This window comes from Rhinolophus sinicus, linkage group LG11, assembly GCF_036562045.2.
Source record: "Rhinolophus sinicus isolate RSC01 linkage group LG11, ASM3656204v1, whole genome shotgun sequence".
Lineage (NCBI taxonomy): Eukaryota > Metazoa > Chordata > Mammalia > Chiroptera > Rhinolophidae > Rhinolophus > Rhinolophus sinicus.
In genome coordinates, this window is record NC_133760.1 from 34,965,880 (window position 1) to 34,988,876 (window position 22,997).

At 45.8% G+C, this 22,997-nt stretch overlaps 1 protein-coding gene across 1 annotated transcript in view; it reads left to right on the forward strand.

Moving 5' to 3' along the window:
- Positions 1 to 3,427: 3,427 nt before the first annotated feature.
- The window catches only part of CDH11 (cadherin 11), a 146,370-nt gene continuing 126,800 nt past the window's right edge, over positions 3,428 to 22,997 (forward strand). The window contains exon 1 of the mRNA XM_074314783.1: positions 3,428 to 4,177. The gene's annotated coding sequence lies outside the window, so the exon portion shown is untranslated. The remainder of the gene's footprint in view (positions 4,178 to 22,997) is intronic.

A 22,997-nucleotide genomic window follows, 5' to 3' on the forward strand; every position in this document is an offset into this window, starting at 1 on the left:
CTCCCTCTGCCTAGGGAAGGCATGATGGGAGCCCACTTCAATGTGATAAAACTATTTCCCAGCTTGGATCCTGCCTCCCCTTTTACACCATTTAGCAAAGGTTGCCCCTAGGGCCAGAAGCTTGGAGAAGGCCTGGGGGAGCCTGGAGCTTCTAAGTGAAAACAAGGAAGTGACTCAGCAGGGTCTGGCTATCCTCAGAGTCTGAGGACAGGCACTTCAAAGGGCGGAGAGCCTGGTACCTTTGATGGAGGAACCAACAGGAAACTATCGGCCTCTTGCAGACGAGGACAAAGACAAGAAAAAGCCCATTTGGGCCTCATCTCTGTCTGGATTGGAACCGGCAGGAAGCAGAAGGGACTGTTTAATCCAGAGCAACCATAAGCCCTGGCCTCCTCCCTTGAAGAAGAACAAGGTGAAAGAAAGGTGAGGCAAGTTAAGATAAACACCCAAACTTTTGGCTGCCTAGATGAACTGAATCTTTTAATTTAAGCTGTCAGTGGGTTCTTGTTCTTTTCCTTTTTTAATCTAAACTATAATCATACAGTACTCCACCCAAGTGCTTGATACGGATTTCTAAGACAGATCCTAACATAGTCATAAAAAAAAAAATCCCCTCTGAAATGTGCACTTTGTACTGTCTCTGTGTAGGTGTGTTTAAAATGTCACGAACTGGAAAGCCTAACTCTAGTTCCCAGGAATTAATCACTTAAAAGAGTGAAAGGGGGGAATTAACTTGCTTTAACACTTAGAAGACTCTCCAAACCAGTTGCCAAAGTAGAACTTGCAGAATACAAGTATGATTATCTTTCCAAAGAACTAGGCCTCTTTTTCTTCTTTTTCTTTTTTTTTTTACATTGTCCTCTTTCTAAAACCACATTGCAAAAACTTTTCCCTTTGGGGCTCAGCTGCAGGTCACAGATACTCCAGGAATAAAGGTGTGAAAGGAAATTCTTTTTGCCTTTTTTAGGTTACTATTCAATAATTTTTAGTACACGTATAGATTTGTGCAACTGTCACCATTTTAGAATATTTTCATCACCCAACAAAATCCTTTAATGCCCATTTGTAATCAATTCCTGTTCATTCCTTTAGCCATGACAGTCATTGATCTGCTTTCTGTCTCTAAATTTGACTTTTCTGGACATTTTCAATAAACAGAATCACACAATATGTGGTTTCTGGCTTTTAGCATATGCTTTTAAGGTTCATTCATGATGTAACATGCATCAGTATTTTTCTTTTTAATGCTGAGTACTATTCCATTGTATGGATATACCATACTCTGTTTATTCATTCACCAGTTGATGGACATGGGATTTTCCCCAGATTTTGCCTATTATAAATAACAAATGTTAAGAACATTCAAGGACATGTCTGTGTGGATATGTTTTCAATTCTGTTGAGTAGAATCCTAGGCATAGAATTGCTGGTTTGTGCAAAGGAATGATGAATGCAGTTATACACTGTGTTCCATCTGATTCAGGTGGGCAATGTCAGTGGAAATCTACCAAACAATTTTTAACTTACTTTTTATAATCCAATGAGGCGATATCATTCATGAAAGGTAAAAAAACAAAACAAAAAAACCCAAACAAACCAAAAAACCCCAAAACAAGCAAATCGGAAACAACTGCTGTTATTGGATTAATCCAGAAAAGAAAGAGGCAGAGGACAAATTCCTGCAGCTAATGTCAGATCACATGTGTCCAGGCTCATCCTTGGACCTGCCTCTAGAATCCTGTCCATCAAAAATCCTGTACCTTTTTGTGCATGTGTCATAAATTGACAGCAGCTTCCCATTTTCTTCATGCCCACATGGAAAGGATGAGAAATTTCAGAGAATAATTAGTAGCAAAATCCAAGTACCTCTGAGAGAGAGCAGGACCTCCTCGCCTTCTCTGATGTGTAACTTCATTCCCAAGCGGAAATGGCGGTCAGAGCACCCAGGTACCATCGCTGGGCCCTGTCAGTGTGAGTGTGGAGACTTTTGGCGGTGGTCTAGGACAATTCAAAGTTTTAGGGCTTCAAGGAGACGGACGTGGAAGACGAAAAGATAAGGACTAAGCGGTTGAGAGAGGCAGCACATCAGAACGAGGAAGGGGGTCAAGTCAGGGCCCAACCTGCCGAGGTAGAAAAGGTAGGTACCACGCGAGGCTCACTGCGCCCTCGGGGATAAGCACTCTCGGGAAAAGCGGTCGGCCTCGCTGCCCTCGCGAGTCCCTCGCCCCGGGCATGTGTGCAGTGAGGGTATGAAGTCTCTGGTGCCTAGAGGCGCGTCACCTTGGAAGCCTTTCCTTGCGGGGAGGGCAGCATAGGAGCAAGGAATTGGTCAGCTGTAAACTTAGCGCCCCCTCCCCAGGCGGGTACCGGGCAGTTTAAACGCCACGGCCACACAGAGGGCGAAGGACTCAGGACTCCTCCGCTCCGCACGGAACGCAGGCGGCTGGTGGCACTCGGTGCCTCAGGGATTCCCGCGTAGTCGGGAGGCACGCGGGGGCGTGGCGGGGTGGGGGTGGGGGGTGGTACCCGGAGAGCCTCGCCCAGCCCCCGCCCAGTGCACGGCTGCTGCGCGGTGAGGACACCCGGGAAACCCTGCACACTCGCAGACCCAAGGCTGGCGGCTCCGAGCCCAAGGGCCGTGCTCGGCCATCCTCCTCTTCTCCCGGCGCTGCGGTCCCTTTCTCTGTTCTTTTTCGGCCTCTTGTTCCGTTAACTCCTTGGCCCCTCTCGCCCCTGCTTTCCCTCCGCGTTCTCCTAACCTTTCTTTGCGGGTCCGCAACTCCTTCCCCTCCTCATCCCCGCCCCTTCTGGAGATTCCATTTCCCCTTTTACACATTTGCTTTTCACCTCTCCCCCCTTCTTCTTCTGCCACCCCCACCCTGGAAATATGTTCTAGCCCGGGTTACCCTCCAGGTCACGTTGTTCCCCTCCACCCCCAGGACCCCAGAGTGTGCGGTCCCAACTCTGCTTCTTGAACTGTGAGCGCCCAGCCCAGTGCCCCGCGGGATTCCGAACCCCAGCCCCGCCAGCCTTTTCTCCACGGGACTCCACCAGGGCGGGAAGCGGGCCCAGGGCCCCCTCCCTCTAGCAGGTCCTCCTTGAGGGGTGAAAGGGGAAGACGGAGGGAGGATGCAGGCACAGCGCCCTCAGGCCCTCTCTCCTGCAGAACCGCACTCTCCACCGAGCCCTGGCGCTTGTGCAGCCGAGGGGGCCCGAGGCAACAAGTGACGCTGCAGGCAGGGGCCGAGGCACCCTCGTAGGGCTCAGTGGTGGCGGGCCCAAGGCCGACCCTGGCAAAGCATTCCCCGCACCCCGCTCTGCACACGAGACATTGGGGGCGGGGCGAGGGCTGGAAGAGAACAGAGACGTGGCTCTTCCAAGTCCAAAGTCTTCCTTCCCAGGTTTAACCGCCCGCGCCCCAAGCAGAGTTTGCAAGGGATGGGGGGCGGAGGCAGGGCAGAAGCCACCAACGTGGAGGGGTTTCCTGAAGGTGGGGTAATAGAGTGAGGAAGCGCAATTCCCAACTGCCTACCCTACTTGGGCGATGCTTTCCCCCAACCCACGATCCGGCCCTCCCGGGCAAGGGCCCAGCCTGACCAGCTGGAGCGGATTTGGGCGAAGGAGGGAAAAGGGGCTCCCGCCCCCTCCCCAGCTTCCCTCCGCTGCCCTCCCTGATTGGCTGTGCATCCCTGGAGCCCAACTTCAGTTGCTCCAGACTCTGTCTGAGCCTCAAGGGAACTGGAGCGCAGCGACCCAGGGAGGGAGGGGAGGCCACGAATCCAGGGGTAGGCATCTCTAGGGTCTCTGCGGGGAGGGGCGCGGACCGGGTCAGCCCCCGCAGCCTCCACGAGGCCCAGCTCCCTGCTTCTCGCGGCCTCAGTTCCTCTCCGCCCCCCGCCCTTTCCATCCCTCCCAGCGGCGGCCTCCCTCCTCCTCCGCCCCCCCCCACCCGCCTGCCACCTCCCCCCCGTTTCTCATTCCTGCCACTAGCGCGCTCGGCGGCTCATTCTGTGGCCGCCAGCCGAGGGGAGAGTCGCTCGCAGATGCCGCGGGGGCCGCTGGCAGCCACCGCCGACTTGTGAATGGGACCCGGACTGGGGCCGGGGCTAACACCGCTGCTCTCTCCCTGCGCCAGGGACCGACGGCCGGAGCTCGTGCCCACCCTCCAGGGCCCCAGGTGAGCATCCCTGCCTGTGCCTTCCTCTCGCCTGAATTGGGCTTCTTGGCGGGGGTGGGGGGGTGGGGGGGCCGGGGTCTCTGGATGTGAATGTCTGGGTGGGGAGAGGAGGTCTGACTAGAGAAGGTTTCACTAATGCAAAGGAAATGGGGGTGGGCGGAGATAAGAGATTTATTTAAAAATCAAAGAGGAAGAAGGGAGCCAGCTGTGGACGCGGGCAGCGCTGGGGGCAGAGGCGCCAGATGTGCCCTCCAACCTTTCTCGCCCTCTCCGGCCTCCTCTGGGGTCTGCGAGGAGGCCGCGGGGAGAGGGGGTTTGGACCCCGCTGGGGCAAGAGGCTGCAGAGCTGCGCCCCGGACACGCCGACTGCCTGCGGTCAGGTCTCTGGGGAAAGTCGCCCCCGGCGCGGTGCCCGCCCGCCCGCCAGCGCTGCGCCTCTTTCCCAAAGCGGCGACATGACCGCGCTCTGCTGCGTCCTACCCCTTTCCCTGATCCCGCCGGAACACTCCTAGAGGCTCCGTCCTCCATTAGAGACGACTGGGGAACCCCGAAAACCCGAAGAAACCCAGCTCGCACCGGCGATTCCCCCGCACTTTAATAGCGTGGGTTTGGGTCCGCTGACGGCGGCTCCTGGGCTGCCGACTGCGGCGCGCGCTCCAGCCCTCCAGCCGGAGTCTCTTAGGGAGCTCCGGGGGCGTCCACGTAGCTCCGGCTGGCCCAAGGGGAGATCCGCGAGCCGCTCAGACTCGGGCTCCGCTCTGGCTTGGGGTTAGAGAAGCCTACCAGCATCTACGTTAACTTTGCGAACCAAGCCTTCCCCAAAGCCTGCGCCTCCTCCCGGAGCGCGCCAAGCCTCTCCAGTTCCCGACACGTTCGGCCTCCCTCCCGCAGCTTTGCCTGGGAACGCAAGCCACGGGTGGGAAGCGTGGAGAAGCTGGCTGGATGGGGAGGGAGGCGAGGAGAGCACCCCTTGCCCCCTCCACACGGGTGGGGCTGGAGGAGGGCCAGCCTTGCGCTGTGAAGAAAAGAGTCCCCGGAGAAAGTGGGGTCAAGGAGGCCCCTGGGTCATGCTTCCTTATCCCTTTCTCTCCGAGGCCCTGTTCTCGCTGGGGTTGGGGGCGCCTCCCTCTCCCGGGCGCAAAAGATTTGCTAGAAAAAGCCCTGTTGCTTTTGCTGATAATGCAGCAGGAATTTCGCGGGCCATCGCACTGCTATTAAGAAATTGCATCTTTTAATTACGTAATAATGTCATCCCTGCTTGACCACGGGTCGTCCCTAAGGGATCAGGGGTGGAGGGTTGCTCCTGAAACCCTGCTGCAGGAGGGTCAGACCTGCCTAAAGTCTGCCCTCCCGTTTCCCCCTAAAGAAATCTTGTTCGGTGGCTCTTAAATCTTTTTTTTTTTGTTTTCCTTTTCCTATCATTCCTGTCCGTTCAGATGAGGCAGGGAGTAAGTTTTCAGTTAAATCACAGGGAAACCACGATAATTAATCTGGCAAGAGGATGGATCAATTTCTTTATCACCGGGGCTTGCAGCAGATATCAATGGTTTTGCGGGGGTGTCTGCATTTCCCGGGTATGGGGATCGAGACATGTTCTCAGGAGCGAGGACCCACCAGCATCGCAGCAGCATGTAGGCCAAGCTGGGTTTTGAGCGCTAGAGCCTAAGACGATGGGAGAGGAGAAGAGAAAGCACTGACCTTCATTTCACTAGTCTTGAAATTATTTTTTCTACAAATACGGAGACGCAGTCACCAGAACACAGAAGTAGTCACTGCCCACCCAACCCCAGTTGCTGGGAGCCTGGTCTTCCTCCCGTAGAACAAAGGAATAAAAGTTGCAAAACAAAGGGACAGAGTTGTGGCCAATGCCAGAGGAAGCCTGAAGCTCCTGGTCACTAAAGTTCCTTAATCATAAAAGCTGATTCGAAGTTTTCGAGTTGGCCAGTGTTGAACCTCTGTGCAACACTGAAATCCTGCCTAGTACAAAGGAATGTGAGGAGTTTTCAAGGATAGACCAGGGGAAGGCATCTGAGAGGCTCTTGAACTGTGCTTGAATGAAAAGTATCTTTACATCTTGCTTTGGAAACATTGCAAATTAATGCATCAACATGTCTTGCCGCCACACTTTATTATTAATAATTGTTACTATCATCATGTACCTTAGTTTGGAGTCTGCATAAGCTTACAATTTTATTACATTGTATAAAAAAAAATCACGCCACACTAGCCCTGGGGGAAGGGAAATGAGGAGATAGAATAATCTGTTGAAGTACAGACGCGTAGATTTACTCAAACCGGACTTACTGCTTACTAGAAAAATAGGCTTTTAAAATTGAAGCAGTGGACCATCTTGATAGCACTTCAGAACTTCCATTATGTTCAGCATTCTTATCCGAACACCAGACAGTAAAATTACTAGAAACCTAAAATCTATTTTCAATTAAGATGCAATCTTGTGTTGAGACTTAAAAAAAAAAAAAAAAAAGTTATGGGTCTCTTTTTTTTTTTTTTTAATTACCCAAAACTCATGTTTTCTCTTTGTAGGATTGGCTGTGAATGTGTATGTTTGTTTATTCGTGTGAGGAGGAGGGACAGGGTTGGAGAGCCATGCCATGATTTGGGGGAATACAGATCAATTTCATGCTCCTTTAATGCACTTGTCTTCATAATTCATGGTTTTTCTTCCACTCTGAATAGAATTACATGGCTGCTTTGTAAAGATTCTGGTTTGGGGACCCTCATATGGGAAACGCCATGACTTTGACCTCAAGACTTGATTTACAATGTCAACGCTGCACTCCCATGAGCATAGTGTGTCTCAGAACCTTGCTTGTGAATGTCTGTGACTTAATGAATTTGACAGTTCACGTAAACTTTGATCTGTGATATTCAAATCTATTTTCAGAACCATGTAAGTGAGATCTGCAAATCTGACTTCAGTCTTCTTTCATTTTCAATACATATAAGAGTATGTAGGCAAATGTTCAAGAAGCATAATCATTGGATTTACGTTTATTTTCAATATTGACTTTTTTACTTTGATCATAAGCATACGTAATAAATAACTAATAATAAAACAGTGGACTGTAGAGTTTGAAAGTAGGTGGCAACCTTTTTTTTGTTTTTTTGTTTTTGTTGTTTTTCTGTTTTTTTAAGTTTTTAGAATGACTATGAACTCCTAGGTTTTTTTCCTGGAAAATCTGAACAGTGTGTACATTCACCAGCCAATGAAATGTATTTAGGATGATTTTGGTCACTGGTTCATAAAAAGTTACCTTTTTTAATTTGTCAAGAACCCTCATTTTAGATTTACCAAGCATTGTGAATTGTCAACCTTTACAATCCAAAGTTATTGCCCCCTGAAAAACATAGAGATCTTTGGTCTCTATAAATGTGTGGTTTAATTGACTGAAGGAAGAACATCAACAGGTCTGTTGACAAAAAAAAAAAAAGAAAGAAAAGAAAAAGAAAGAAAGAAAAGCTGGAGAAAGTTGTACAAATTCTGGTGTACCAGGAGTAAGAATCAGCTTTTCCACTAGGATTACTGTGATAGCCATCCACAGCCTCCTTAATGGGTAGGAAGGACTAAAGAAAACACTCGAGGAGGATAATTAGACATCTTTCTGCTATAATTTTACCCTGACATTGAGAGCCTTGTGCATCTCTGGAAACAGGCTCCTTCGCGGAAGATTGCACTTCTGGCCACTAGAGGGCAATGGCGCCCTTCTCCAGCTTTCTGCATGGGGCCCATCTGCTTTTGAGGGCACCATGAAAAGCGGTTTTGTTACCACCAGCCTTGTCTGGCCCTCTCAGGAGGGACGGAATTCAATCTCAGCTGTGGTTCAGGCTACTGCTCGAGCAGTTTGTCAGGATTAACATCTTTCTAGTCAGTGGATCCCGTTACCTTCAGCCTCTTCTTCCTACCTTGGAGTTTACTAGAAAGTTGGAAAATCTTATAACGGGAGACTGAGCAGGAGATGGGTGGGTGCTGGGCGATATGATAAACAAGGTCAGCTCTCACTGAGGCAGTGATCTGGGAGGATTTTCGGACTTTTTTTTTTTTTTTTTTTTTTTTTAATTCTGCTAGAATGGCCATCATTTCAGACTCCAAGGGGAAAGTAATGAATAGAGAAGAGAAATATTAGTGAGATTGCTGTGATATCATTGCCTATGCTTTCAAGGGGTTTTAAAGACGTCTGCAAGACATTTCTAATTTGCAAAAAAGAGTAACAGTTTGATCTTTGGTAAACACTTTGGGGCATGGAGTTTTAATATAACAGGAGATGTTTTCCTGTTACCTTTAAATCATTCTTGACGTTGGCATACAAAACCTAACTTGAACAGAGAGTAAAATTTAGTTCAAGATTGGTCCTCATGCACTAGAGTTTAATCGTTTGACTTTTTCCCCCCTCCTCAGTGATACGGAAATTGCTGCTTATGATTAAATTGCATAGTTCAGGCTGCACAAATTTATATTTGTTACTGTTTGATAGTGTCATTATGAAATTTCACAAGGAGCATGGAAAAAATGCTATATTATAATTAAGAGGAAAGCTCTATTTAAAAAATAAATACTGTCATAAGTGGATTCTTCTTTGATCTTTATTTATTTATTTTTTTAATTTTTAAACTGAATGCAGTTGCCTCCTCGGTGAATCAGAACAGCGTTCCTTCTCTGCAGTGCTGAGTGTGCTGGGATGCCTAGGCAGCTGATAAAGAAGGAATCAATGTGAATGGATGATGGGAGGGAGTATTAAGTAACTCAGTGGAAAGTAAGACGGAGTGTTTTGTAAACCAATGCTCACTTACCACCAGACCGTTTATTTAACTTTAAAAAAAAAAAAAAAAGAAGGCACTTTTAAATTTGAAGTGCTTGTGAATCATGCCCGTTACAACTGGAGGCAAAACTTTCATTGTTATTTGGTTTAATTAGTAGTCAGACTGTTGCCGAGTTTGGGATTCTTACTGAGATAAAGCATTGTTCTTACAGTCTGTATGGTCACGGTTTCTGTTCAGACTGCACGTCTGGTACACCAGGATTTAAGTGAGATAGGAGTAGGAGAGGGAAGGAGGAAAGGCAGAGAAGAAACGAGTGAGAGAAACGAATGATGCTATTTCCTATGGCAGGTCAAATACTGGTGTCTCTCTCTCCCCCGTCTCCCTCATCCCCGTCTCCCACTCACTTAGGCCATGTAAGGTGCTGAATCCAGAATGTTGGCATAAACATCTTTACTGGCCATAGTCATAGCACAGGATCTTGTTCTGTTGCCTTCTGGCACTGATTACTCCTCAAAGGGTATTGTGAATAAGCACTGCCTCTTTCCCAGATTTTCCTGGTTGCTGCAGGTGAAGAAAAGCGTTCATTCACTTCCTCCACGAACTCCCTTATTTGTCAGAAATCCTCCTGATGTGGTCTTTGCACTGGCAGGATTTCACAGATTAAAGTTACGTTTCCATTTTCCTTGAAGAGCATGGCTTCTGGCTCGGCTTCTTCCCCAATATGATGCTCACCTAATGTAGCAGCAGAGACCATGTAAGCTCCTTCCTGATTTTAGTTTAAGCCCCACGGAGCTCTCTTTACGGCCTATGTTAGGCCCCATTGGTGAGAGCAAAGAATGAGAGTTCAGAGCAGAGTCTCTGCCATCAATGAAGCACGAGCATGGACGAAGGCAGGCATGGACCTATCATCTCTAAGTACTGTGCACCCACCTCCTCCAAAGCGCTCCGGGAATGTGTTTCTGTGGTCACATCCTGAGTGCTCAGGCCCCTTTCCATCACCCCCCAGCCTTGGACCAGATATTCAGCCTGGGAGGCAGTACTGCCCAACGGCAGAGCCAGGATTGGGGCGAGGCCAGGGAGGCCAGGATGTACGCGTGCAGTCAGATCCTGTCTTTATTTAAAATGTTGATATTTTACTCATCATGAATGTTTCCCCATTCATCTTGATTTTTTTAAAGTAGGGCATTAAAATATAAATTTATCTTGATGACTGAGTTTTGTGGCATCTCCATACATTTTGTGCTCCACTGAGGGACCTCACCTGATTCACTCTAGTTCCAGCCCTGCCCCACAGTTTGATTCTTCTCAACTCCAGCTCTACTGCTCACAAAGTGTGTGACCAAATATGAGTGATCTAACTTCTCTAAGACTCAGCACCTCATCTGTAAAAAATGGAGCTAATGATCTCTATGGCCTAGGACTGTTGTAAAGATTAAATGAGAAGCGAGTGCAGTGCTTGCTTCTTGATAAGCTCAGGCCTTTTGTCCTCTCAGAAATAGACCTGGGATTCAGTTTTATAGACTAACGGTGGCAGGTGGCAGTTCCTCCTTATCATCAGTAGGCCGAAATCCTGCACTGAACATTCGCTTTAGATGGAGGCCTCCTCCAATTAGCGATGAATTGTTTATTAGTGCCTGCCTTGTTAAAAAATTATTTCATAAGTTTAAGTGATCCGTCCCTCTTCCATTTAAAATATTCAAGAGGCAGTCGAGATTTCAGAGATAATTATGGCTTTTGAAAAGCGCCTGACTCTTTTCTACCTTTGCATTTTCTCTCTGTTCAGTTTTACATATGGGTTTCTGTGGTACATTGCCCTGAAGTAATATCTTACTGGGAAAGTTTGCTAAGTAAGTGATGTTGATATTTTCATTGCAAGGTTCGCTTTTGTTTAAAAGGGACACCTTGCTATTCCAGCCTCACTAAAATGATAATTAGTCTCTCCATAAATCATCGTTATTTCAAAACCAATCCTGTTTGTTTTTCAGGTAAACGTAGTTTGGGACTTGAGGGGGTTGAGCAGTGACAGTTTTGACACATGCAGAGACTTCAGCTGAAGAAGCTCTTGTCTGTGGTCTTCCTCAGGCTGGGGCAAAAGCACAGGGATTCGGCATCCTGTTAAAAATACCAGGAAGCTTCCCCCCCCCCCCCCCCAGCCCTTAATGGTGTTCCAACTGTTTTTACACCCAATATCACAGTCAGGCTGGGCCTTCTAAGGCTCCTGGGCCTTCCAGCTTGTCCTGTTGTGTCCCATCTGTGGCCTACTTGTGTCATCTGTTCCTGCCCCAGGCCCGCATCCCCTCCTGAGTGGGCCTTGAGATGACAGGAAATACTAGTCAGTGTTTGCCTGGAAAAGGGAAGGGGAGCAAGGCAACTGTTTGAGCTGGTACTGTGTTGGGTGCTGTACCTGGTGCCTCACTTATGCTGTGCAGTCACCCTGTGCGGGGGTGCTGCCATCTCCATTTGTCCAACAGACACTTGTCTAAGTTCATGAGGCGGGAGGAGGGAAAGCAGGGTTTCCATGCCTGTGACTCCACTTTCCCACTAAGGGTGATGCATTTCACAAGCCCAGGCCTCCCTAGCTTTCTGGAGAGGAGCCGCGGGACAGAGCACAGAGCGCTGAGCTGACGGCTGCTCTGTGCCCCTCCGAGATCCCAAGTCTTATCCATAAAAGGAGCTTCTGCGATCTTCTGGTCTAACTCTTCCCAGCAGGTTTTCTGTTTGCCATTAATCCTACAGCTTCTTAAATGTCCTGATGACAGCCTGCTAACTACCTCTCAGGGAACCCATGACACTAGAGGTGATACATGAACTCTATTCATTAAAAATCCCTATTGGAGGAGGAGCTAAAATACCCCTGTTTTGTAACTTTCTGCCAAGAGTTGCACCTTGTCCCTGCCCCCCATCACTTTGTTCTTTTCAGACCTGTGAATATTTGAAAATGGGTATCAGATAACAGTTAAAATCCAGCATTTATGGAGCGCTTAACTAGTTGCAGGCAGTGTGCTAAGGACGCTCCATATAGTATGAGATTTATCCACAGCGACCCTATGAGCAGGTAGGATTATTGCTAGCATCTTGCAGAGGGAAAAACAAACAAGAAAACCCAGGCATTTCCAGTGTTCCACAGCAAAACTGGGATTCAAAGCCAGGCATCTGACGCCAAACTTAACCACTATGTCAAGATGCTCTGCCATGCAGAGCTTCAGACCCTCTGATAACAGTTTCCAGACCTCTCATCATCCTTATCACCTGCATCTGCTTCCATTCCATTTTGTCACTGTCCCCTTTAATAGGTAGCTTCTTAAATCAGATCCCTTATTGCAGACAATTAACCACTGCGCAGCAATTGAATGTACTACTTTCTGTAATGAGGGCCGGACAGTCCACTTTACCAAGTAGAATTCTCAGGAATCAGAGGTTTGAAGTCATTAACTGATGTCAGTTAATTTCAGCTATTTCAGTCAACCTTCATTTAGAGATGAGGGTCCAAGGACCCAGAGGAACCATGACTTGCCTGAAATCACACAGCAGTTTAGGGGCCAACAGAGTAAGAACTGGGTAATCTTGGCTCTTAACTCAATCTCTTACTACTATCTCCAAGCAAAGGTGTTTTTTTTTTTTAGAGTGGCTATACCTGTGGACTGATTCTTATTTAAACATATCATTAGTTCAAGTGTGTGTGTGTGTGTGTGTGTGTGTGTAAAGATGTACCCTATTATGTCACTGGGTAGTTAAATTGTGAGTCCTAAATTGGGGGTTTTGCACGAATCTCTATTATTTGCAAATCATAGTCAGCAAATCCAGTGTCATTTGATAATATTTGGCAAAACGTATCATTTGACCCTGGTCTTCAGCTCGGTCCTCCCTTACAGTCATCTACTGTCACTGTCTCCATCCCAAGTGTCCATAGATAATAGAGTAAGAATGGTGTCCTTGCCTTGCCACCCCTAAGCCTTCACTGGCCCTCTAGCAGGGTTTGGTTTGAACTCCATTTCAAAAGCCCTTCCTTTGTCACCTTCTTTAATGAAAGGTCCTGGGTTGGTCACACAGAGCGGTCAAATCACAGGGCCTTCAGAAAGCTGACACTATTAATGGTGCAGAACATACTAAGTCTGTGACAATTCAAGGCTGCGCTCAGGAAGTGCTGCAAAGGAGGTATCCACAAGCCAGGCCCCAGGAAGAACAAGTCACAGCACAAGTTCAGAGATCAAAGATGCTTTGGGGAAGGAATAACAGAATCGCACCCCTGCATGGTAAGTAGACACCCTCGAGGCCACCCAGACCAATGCTTTATGCCACCAGTGCTCCAGCCATGGTTACCGAGTGCTGGTGACGGCTGCAGCATCACTAGTGACACGGTGCTCCTTACCCCAGGATACAGACCATCAAGGCATCGGGGACTTCCACTGTTAGAAATACCATCCTTAGATGGAGCTAAACTGTCTCCCCAGAGGTCGTATTCTTTAATGTCATGCAGAACAGCGTAATTCTTCCTCCACACTGCCGTTATTCAGTATTGAAGCTGTTTTCTAGGATGCCGTCTCCCCAGTGTTAACACCTCCAGAATGAACACCCCATTTATTTTTGCTTCATCCCTCCTCGGAAGGACTGAAGACAGAAATCTAGTCAGCTAGACGCTAGACTATCAACTCCCTTCTATACACTTCTTTTATTGCAGCCCGAGGCTACATTACATTAGCTTTTATTGCCAGCCCCATCACCCAGAGGACTCGGGCTGCACAGTTTATTTGTTTATTTGTTTTTCCTTCTGTGCTGCTGTTAAGTCGCATTTGCCCACCTGTCCCTGTGCACGCAAGACATGACGAGGCACCTTCAGACGTACGAGTACAGGCTCTGTGGTCAGGCTGCCCTGCTTCAAAGCTCAGCCCTGCCACTTCCCAGCCGCGCAAGTCACTTCATCTGTTCCTCAGTTTCCCCATCTATAACACTGTGTTAATACCATGTTTCTGAAAATAAGACCCAGCCAGACAATCAGCTCTAATGTGTCTTTTGGAGCAATAATTAATATAAGACCTTGTCTTGTGTTATATTATATAAGACCCAGTATCGTATCGTATCATATCATATCATATCATATCATATCATATCATATCATATCATATCATATCATATCATATCATACCATACCTGGTCTTATAGTAAAATAAGACCATGTCTTATATTAATTTTTGCTCCAAAAGACACTTTAGAGCTGATTGTCCGGTAGGTCTTATTCTGGGGGAAACACAGTAATATCTACCTTATAAGGTAGCTCTGATAGTATTATTATTATATATAACAGTATATGTAACAGTGCATATAACAATACTGATTGTATTGTTATTATCTCTGTTATATTTCATGTTGTTAGGTTCAGTCCACTGATCCAGTCTTCCAAAACATTTTTAAACCTTTAGTCTGTTATCCAGAATATCTGTTTTTCCTCCTAGCCTCGTGCTCTGGGTTGCTTTACTCAGTCACCAGCCTTGTGTGATCAAAGCAACACAAAACAACAGCAGGAATAAGAATGCCAGAATATACTCGGGGACAGGATCTGGGTAAACCACACACGCCACTTCCTTGTGAGGGATTCCACACCCTGGGATACCACGTTCTCCATGTCACTCATTCCTTGTAGTGCATAGTGGTCATTTAGTCTGCTTGTGTGTTTCATGGGCTGCATCGCTTTTGAATCCCCTTCCTGTGTCTGGAGAATAAACACAATAGGATTCTCTAAGAAAGGAGAGCCCTCCTTCTACTCCAGTGGCCTGGGGGGCCAGAGAGTTGCTATCTTTGCTCTCCTGGAAGCTGGAACACTGACTCAGCACCAGCTTTCTAGTGTGTTTTACATTCGGTTTCGGTATCTTACACTTACACACACACACAGTATCACTGGCCATGAAGAACTTAGACCTGCTTCTGTGGCAGGATCTGGTCTGCGGTTCTGACTGCCCAGGCATCTGACCTTCCTGACCTTCTGGCCATTTTCTGAGCCGACCTCTCTAGTCTTTCTGCAAGAACTATGCTACCCAAAGTCTGTTTCTTTTGCTTTGAACTAAGAAACCGAAAAGGCTTCAATTCCCTGCATATCCTTGCAAGACTGTTGGGAGAAACCTTACCCACTGTGATACTGAGTGGGGTATCTGGCTTTTGAGTTACTCTCAAATGTTGACTAGAATGATGACAGACAGTTAGATGTTGGGGTATGACGTGGAGCAGAGGGGAGCCGTTGTCAAACATTGAACAGTCTAATTTGGGTTGAGCAAGAATTTGCTAGGATGTAGGACCTAGGCCAAAGCCTAGTGACACAGCTCAGTAGATGAGGTGGGAGTTCCGTGGGCAGCTATGGTAGATGGCATAGCAGCTGGGCATGTGGATGGCAAACGGTTTCTCGGAAGGGACAGGGCAGGTTGTGTGGGAAAGTGGTCCATGGATGCTGGCTGTGGAGACAATGCAAAATTCCCAAACATATTATCCAGAAAAAGCTAAGGCCAGCTTCAGGGACAAGAGTCCAAATTGGATCCTAACCCCAGGGTAGCTAGATAGAAGTAGTCCACGCCAAGCATCTTGGAGAAGCCAGGTTGGAATACATGGAAACTCTCAGGCATTGATAACAGCATGAAGAGGCCCCCATAAGAATGGGCAAGTGGCCCCAGTGACTTCCCAGCTGCTGGAGGGGACAGCTCCCATACGCTCCTGGCAGCGTGGCCTCTGTGTTGGCCCAGGGATGGATGACCAGGGGAAAGCTGGCAGTGCTTATTGCTGGGCGAGTTGGGACAGCAAGGACAGAGAGGGGCAAGATTCCTCTGCAGTTGGTCCCATACCATCCAGTACAACTTTATTGACCGCCTTTGAAAGGAATCAGCATCACCCTTCCAGAGGGTGAAGCCTTCAGGGGAAGCTCAGTGCTTCAGAACTTCTGAGACTCTGGTCTGTCCAATGGGCCAAGTGGTTGAACGATACGGTGGCTTTGATTTTGTGGCTGATGGAGCCTCTTGCCCAGACCTGACCCAGTCATCACCCAGCCGCACAGAACTCTGGGAGCCATGTGTTTTAACTTCTGTGTGATGCTCTCTGACTGGTCACCATGGACACAAATCCAGACCACACACCAAGAGTGACTAACCAAACATAGATGAGGCGGGCTGAGCAGTGGTATTAGTAGTTACCTACTTTCCATTGTCTACTTATTAAAGCGTGCATATTAAAAGGTTTTAAATATTTAACACCCTATTTAAAGGTTTTATAAAATATTTCATCAACACTAGCATCAAAACTGTATTTAAATTCCAAACTCAAATTGAAAATCAGTGTTCATTTCTGTAGACAATTCCGGTTCACAGCACTTTGCCCTCAAATTTCTGAATAATCGGGGAGCTGACTCTGAAACTGCCACTGTATGCTTTATGCATAGACACAGCTGTAGTCGAATATAGTTTTCATTTTTATTATTATTGTGGGAACCTCAGAAGCTCTACATAAATGAACTGTCACTATTAGTATTATTATCATAGAGTAAAAAAAATGCAACTTAGCAGTTAGAGCTGGGCACCCTCGCCTTCAAATTAATGCATTGGTGATGCTTGTGTTTTATTCATCACCATTCCTGCTGCAAACATCACAGAGGATCTTTACCTTCAGCAGATCTCGGCAGTGCATTTGGGGGCGTTAGTCAGGAGACTAATGCAGCCTGAGAGAACACGTCTTTGAAGCGAGGGATGCATCCCGCGGAATCATTTCAGCTGCCCTCTCCCCATCAACCCCACTCCTGCTGTGCCCTGCACTGCAAGCCAGAGAGGCTCCGGTTTTCATTTACAGAGATGCGTGTCTTGTGTTCTTTTCTTAGTAGGTGCATAACTTCTGTCTCATTTCTCACGAATGGAGAAAGATCACGTGTCAGCAAGTTTGTGGCCAGATGCTGACAAATCTTCCTTAATAGGCTGCCCTGTGGTTTCCCCCCACTGTAGGCAGATCAGCCCAGTGCAGCCCTGATGTGGCTGATAAGTAGCTGTATGGCCTTGGGCAAATAAATTAACCTCAGTTTCCTCATCTGTAAAGTGGCCTTTTGGGTCCTTTCCAGCTCTAAAATGGTCTGGCTCTCAAGTCTGCTTCCACAAATCACTTGGCTTGGTGCTTTCTGACCACCCCATCTCAGCGTTCTAGAGAAGGAGCCATGCAGACCAAAACACTGGGGGGTGAATGCTCAGATTTGGTTTGCCCAAGCAGAGTGTGCTGTGTGCGGTGCCTGCGGGATGATAAGTCTGGGACTCTGTAGAGTGCACTGAATGCCAAATTCAGGGCTTTGAATGTCATTCCCTAGTCACTAGGCAGCCTTTGCAGAGTTTGGAGCAGGGGCTTGATGCGTTCAGTGCTTTCTTAAATAATTTCTGGACCAGCCTTGAGAAGAACTGATGGAAAGGTGCAGAGATTATAAACAGGGAAACCAGCAGGGAAGGGTGGTATTATGGCAGAGATGATGCAGCCAGGATGAGGGTGGTGGCGTTGTTATAATAGCTTATGTGGACTGAGCATTTACACACACTGAGCTCAGCGCTTTCCACAAATTATCTCAATCCATCCTCACTACAACCTCAATGAGGTAGAAGCGGTATAATTATCCCCGTTTATGAAATTAGGAAACCAAGATTCAGGGTGGTTAAACAACTTTCCCCAGTGTTATGCATTTAATAAGTGGGAAAATGGGGATTTAAATAGAGAGGTTCCATGTTCTTGGCTGTTCCGTTTTGGGGAGGCAGATTTATGAGGCTTCGACCGGGTAGGTTCATGAGACTTACTACTAACTGTTGAAGAGGCATGGGAAGTGTTTACTGAGTGCCCAGGACCGGACTTGTCAGAGATAATCTAGTTGCATCTTCCCAATCCCATAAATAGGCCCAAATCACGAGGACAGAGAGTTGCAAAGGATGTGAAAGATCCAGAAAGCTTTTCCTGTGACTCTTCTAATGCATCCAGGATTAATGGATTCTTGGCTTTCTCCCCACCCAGGATAATGTAAAGATGACATCGAGTAATATGTTCTCTCTAATGTGCTCATATGACTTAAATATTTAAAAAGATCTGTGAGGCAAAAGAGCAGTTGTGTTTCCAAGATCCATGTTCTCTCTTGAAATTTTGGTTCTTGTCCAGCCCTGGCATAGATGAAGGGAAGATGCCACCAAGAGGGTCACATCAGAACATTCATTTTGCACCCAGGGTTTATCATGTATTTCTAGGGGGTGTTGAGAGAAGACATACAAACCCAGTGTCTGTCCATCACTGGGCACTCTCCACATTGTATTGTGCAGCACCTTAATCTTGTACAATGTATGTAAAAGGTGGGAGAAGACAGTCCCATCGCAGGTGCTCTGATGCATATTAATAACGACCCAAGTCTTTGAGAAATAAAAAAAGCTTATATATACTGGATTTTAAGAGGACATTAAGAGACATTAAACTCGTCACTCAAAGCTAGGACTTCCAAACAAATGTAGTTACACACCTCAAGTTGGCAAAGTCTTGGTCAGAGAGACAAAGGCACAAGGCCTCTGCGCTTTGTATTTGTTTGCTCTACTGTACCTGGAGCATTTTCATCTGTACACCACTTGACCCATCCTTTCGCCCATCCCTTTTTTGTTAACCATGTCACTGTAGGACAAGAGGGAACTCACTTCCCTGCTCTGGATTCCAGTTTCCTCCTTTGTAAGAAGAGGGTTGGAATGGAAAATTGCCTCCCCCACAGGAGGGATGCTGAGCTCTGGTTAGAGTCCAAAATGAAGTTCTGATGTCCCTGCTTGATCCAGAGGACGCACGCATTGGTCTCCTCTTAACCCAGCTCTTGGGGGTCACATTTTTATTTGGACAATGAAAGCAAAATTCATGGTAGGCTCTTGGGAATTCAGAACTTAGTTCTCAGTTCTAGCAAAGAGCCTCCATAACCTGTCTCCGGAATCATTTAAATGAATGGTTGTAAAAACAAAGCAAGTAAGAAAAGCTTTGTGGGTAAGAATGTGAATTGATTTAAATTCATGGAAATAACATCACCCTTCAAGGATTGCCTGTCTTTGCTTAATGTTGAAAATATTGATACCATCTCTAGTATTGTTTCCCTTATTTTTACATTTGCATGGGAAATGTTTCGATTAGCATTTTTTTTTTTTTTCTGAAGATGGTTTTCTTCTGAGAAAGTTATGTTGATTGTATCTGCTTGGCCCCACTGAGCTTGTCTTCCCACTCAGGGCTGATTTGGATGCAAAACGGAGCTCTTTTGGAAACGGTAACTTTTCCTGCTTTGTTGCACCTTCTTTTAAGCCTCAGTTTGCTGTAGGGGAACATGGAGGGTACTGATCACATGCTCTCAAATGTGAGAAATTGTGCTAATACAACTTTAATTTTCATATCAAATTGAACAAGAAATTAGTTTGTCGGAAATAATCATGTCTACTGCAGAGGTGCCAGGTTGGATAGTTACTGAGCTGTGACTGTTCCTCCGTGAGGTGACCTTGTGTTGTGGGGATGTGTAGCTAGAGGTCATTCAGAGTACTGGGCCCAGTTTCACCCCCTTGGAAACTCCTAGGGCCATTCCTGGGACGCCGCTCACCATGGCTGGGAATACTCCCTAGTCTCCTGCTATATTTGGCTCAGCCTCTGCCTCATTCCCAGTGCCCTTCTGGTCTCCTTACAAAAACAAAACCAAATAAAAACAACCATTATGTATAGTTCAATTTCTATGGCAGTATTTAACTATGTGGCCATGCAATCTGACTTATCTTTTTTTTGGCTTCAGTTTCCTTTATTGTACCACTGGGAGGATAATGGCACCTACTAAGATCCAAGCGAGTACTTAGTAAATGCCAGCTATAACCCTGTGAGTTAGAAGTATATTATTATTTCTGCTCTGCAGAGAAGAAGTGGAGTTCCAGTGAGCTCGTACATCTTACTCTGGGCTCTGTGGCTAGTGAGTGACAATATGGAATTTGTATCCAAGTGCAATGACTCCAGACCCATTTGTTTTCTGTTCCCTCCACTAAAGTTTACTCAGCTACTGTTTCTCTCTTTCACAGCAAACCCTCACCTGGATTTGGCAGGGACCAGCTTTCCATTGCTTATGAAATTTTCATGCTTTACTTTTAAAGAAATTGACATAAATAATGCTCTCTTTCTCAGCATGAATTATATTTGCATAGCTCTGAGGATGTTAAAAACTCAATTTTCTCCACCAAATCCTTTGTTTTTTCTTGAGCTTTTATATGCTTTAATTGAAATTTCAGCACAATAGTTCTTGAAGTCAGTGCTGTCCAATACATAAGCCACATATTGAGCCACATCTGTAAGTTCCCTAGTACTCCAATTTTAAAAAAGGAAATACTTAATTTTAATAAGGCATTTTACATGAAAACGGAATCTTCTCCCTTGATAAGAGGTGTTAGCTATAAGTGGAAGAACATGAAATTATCTCAGAGAATAATAAATTGCTATATATTAAATATAGCAATTGGCTATCCACCTTGAATATCACCAATAAATGCCACTCGGGCAGGATATACCCAGGATTGCCCTCTCATTCCACCTTCCTTAAAGTCACTGCCTCTTATTTTTTCTTAAGATACTCTTTTTTCTCAGAAAAGAGAAATTTTTTCTCAGTTTCCTTGGTTGGCCACTCATCTCAGCTTTTTCTCCTAAATATTGGAGTGTCTTAGTGCCTTATTCTTCAGTATTTTCTTCCAGGCATCACGTCTATTACACTTGTTCCTTGGGATGATTCAGAGACTTCATACCATTGTCCACCATCTTAACATGGGCTAATTCTCAGACTGGGTTCCAAACTTAGCAAACCTTTAAATCTGGTCATTTTCCTATATTCTATGTTTCAACATATCTACACTGTCCGCCAAAGTTATCCAAGCACAGGCAGATGAACAAACATAAACCTTAGGGGCCCCATCTTTGAGAGCTCGCATCTAGTTCTTTATCAGTTAATGTTGGTTTTATTTCTCGCTTTTCTCTCACAGCATGTCCGATTTTCTAATTTTGCTGTTGTCTCAGTTTTTTTGTCCCTTGTCATTTCTCCTTTGGGATTTAAGATTCATCCTGGTCCTCTGACTTCTCTCCTAGCTTCTTTCCTTGAATAAAACCCTCTGACCATCGTTAGCTCTGACACTGCTTCTTCAGTATTTAGCACAATGCAAGTTGTGGTCGTTACAGGTGACAGAAATCTAGCTCAAACAAGTTTAAAAGAGAAGTTGTTGGGCTTATAATTGGGAAGTTCTTGACTGGTCTCACTTCTGGCACACAGAACTCAATACAGACAGGATACAGGTCTTGATCTTGTGAACTCTTGTCTGTCTACATCTCCATCATGTGTAGATATCTCCATCTACTTATAGATATCTCCATCTACTGATATAGATGGAGATATCCACACGTGATGGGGATGTAGAAAGAGTTCACAAGATCAAGTCCTGTTCTCTCCGAGTGTTGGTCTCATACTCTATGAGAGGTTTTGTCTATGTGGCAAAAACAATGACGCAATGACCACTGCAGTCTTGGAATGGATCATTTATACTTAACGATTGCAAACGCAAGAAAGAACTATCTGCCTCTGTATCAGAAAAGTCCAAAGAAGTGAGATTGCCTTGCATGAGCCACAAATCCATCTCTAAGGCTATTTGCTACATTCTGTGAAAATACTCTTAAGGATCCAACTTGGGTCATGGGTGTATCCTTGTGGTTAACAGTGGGGTTGTGACAGAAAAGGAAAAAAAAACATTTATCACATAGATGTTCAGAACTGTTATTGCATGGATGGATGGATGGATAGATTAATGGATGGATGAATTTATATTTGGCTTCCCTAAACCTTTCCTCTTTTAATCAGTCTGTGCCTTCACTTGTGCCGTTTGCTATCTGAGAGGAGGGATTCATGGCCACCTCCCATGTAGTGTATTATGGCACAGCGGTCTGTGGGCTGTTTCTCAGTAGCTATTGATTCCAAGAGGCCTAGACCTTATAGAAATTATAACGTCGCATAACTTCTGGTGCCCAGTTATACTGGGTGGATGAATGAAAGAGGAAATTATTGAAAGTACAAATGAATGAATGAGAAAATAGATGATTATGAGGCATTTCAGTAATTTCAGGTTTCTGCTCAACATATCCTTTAGAATCAAAGCTCTGAAAGTGACTGTGAAGGCCATTTTATTCATTTACTTTTTTTTTTTTACAGATTTAGGTGATGATATTTAGAGAAATTTAAATGAGTACCCCCAAAGACATATGGCAGAATGGTAGCAGAGACCAGAACAGGATTTGAACTGTTTTAACTCCTAATGAGGTGCACTTTCCATTACATAATTTCTTTTCTCAACCAATATGCATGAGATAAGCACCTACTATACCCCAAGCCCATTAGGAGATGCTATAGGGAATACTGAAAATGAAAAGACAGCTCCAGCAGCTCACAGACAAATGAGGCAATTTGATAAGTGCCCAATGACACAAATATTACATGTCCAGAGAAGGAGTGTCATTCTGGCCAGCTGCCTCGATATTTTCCCACTGTCTCAGTAGTATTTAAACATCACGTAACTGGACTACTAGGGTTATTTTATAGAAGCATCTCAAGACATGTCAACTCTAGCATGCTGGTCTATGATGCCCTAGTATCCAGGGAACTGAGGGATAATAGAAGGATGTGATAACACCTGGGACAGTTTATTTATTATGAAACAGCGCATTTCTTAGCTTCGCTGAAAATACCACATTGGCCAGGTTGGTTCTTCCAGCTGTTGTTTTATCCAGTCTCATGGCCCTTCCTGCTACCTTTGATCTCTATGGACAGTGTCTTTTCTCCATTGAGTTAAACTGAATCTTCAGGTAGAAAAGGAAAAAAAAAAAAGAAAAGTAAAGAAAAACCAGTAGATGTTTCCATTCTTGTGCGCCCCTAATAATCCAGGCAGTCTCTTTATAAGTTTGGGGGGCTCACTTGCTCTCTCCTAGTGGTTTCTAATTAGATTATCTCTTTAGCCGAGCTTTGTTATGTGGG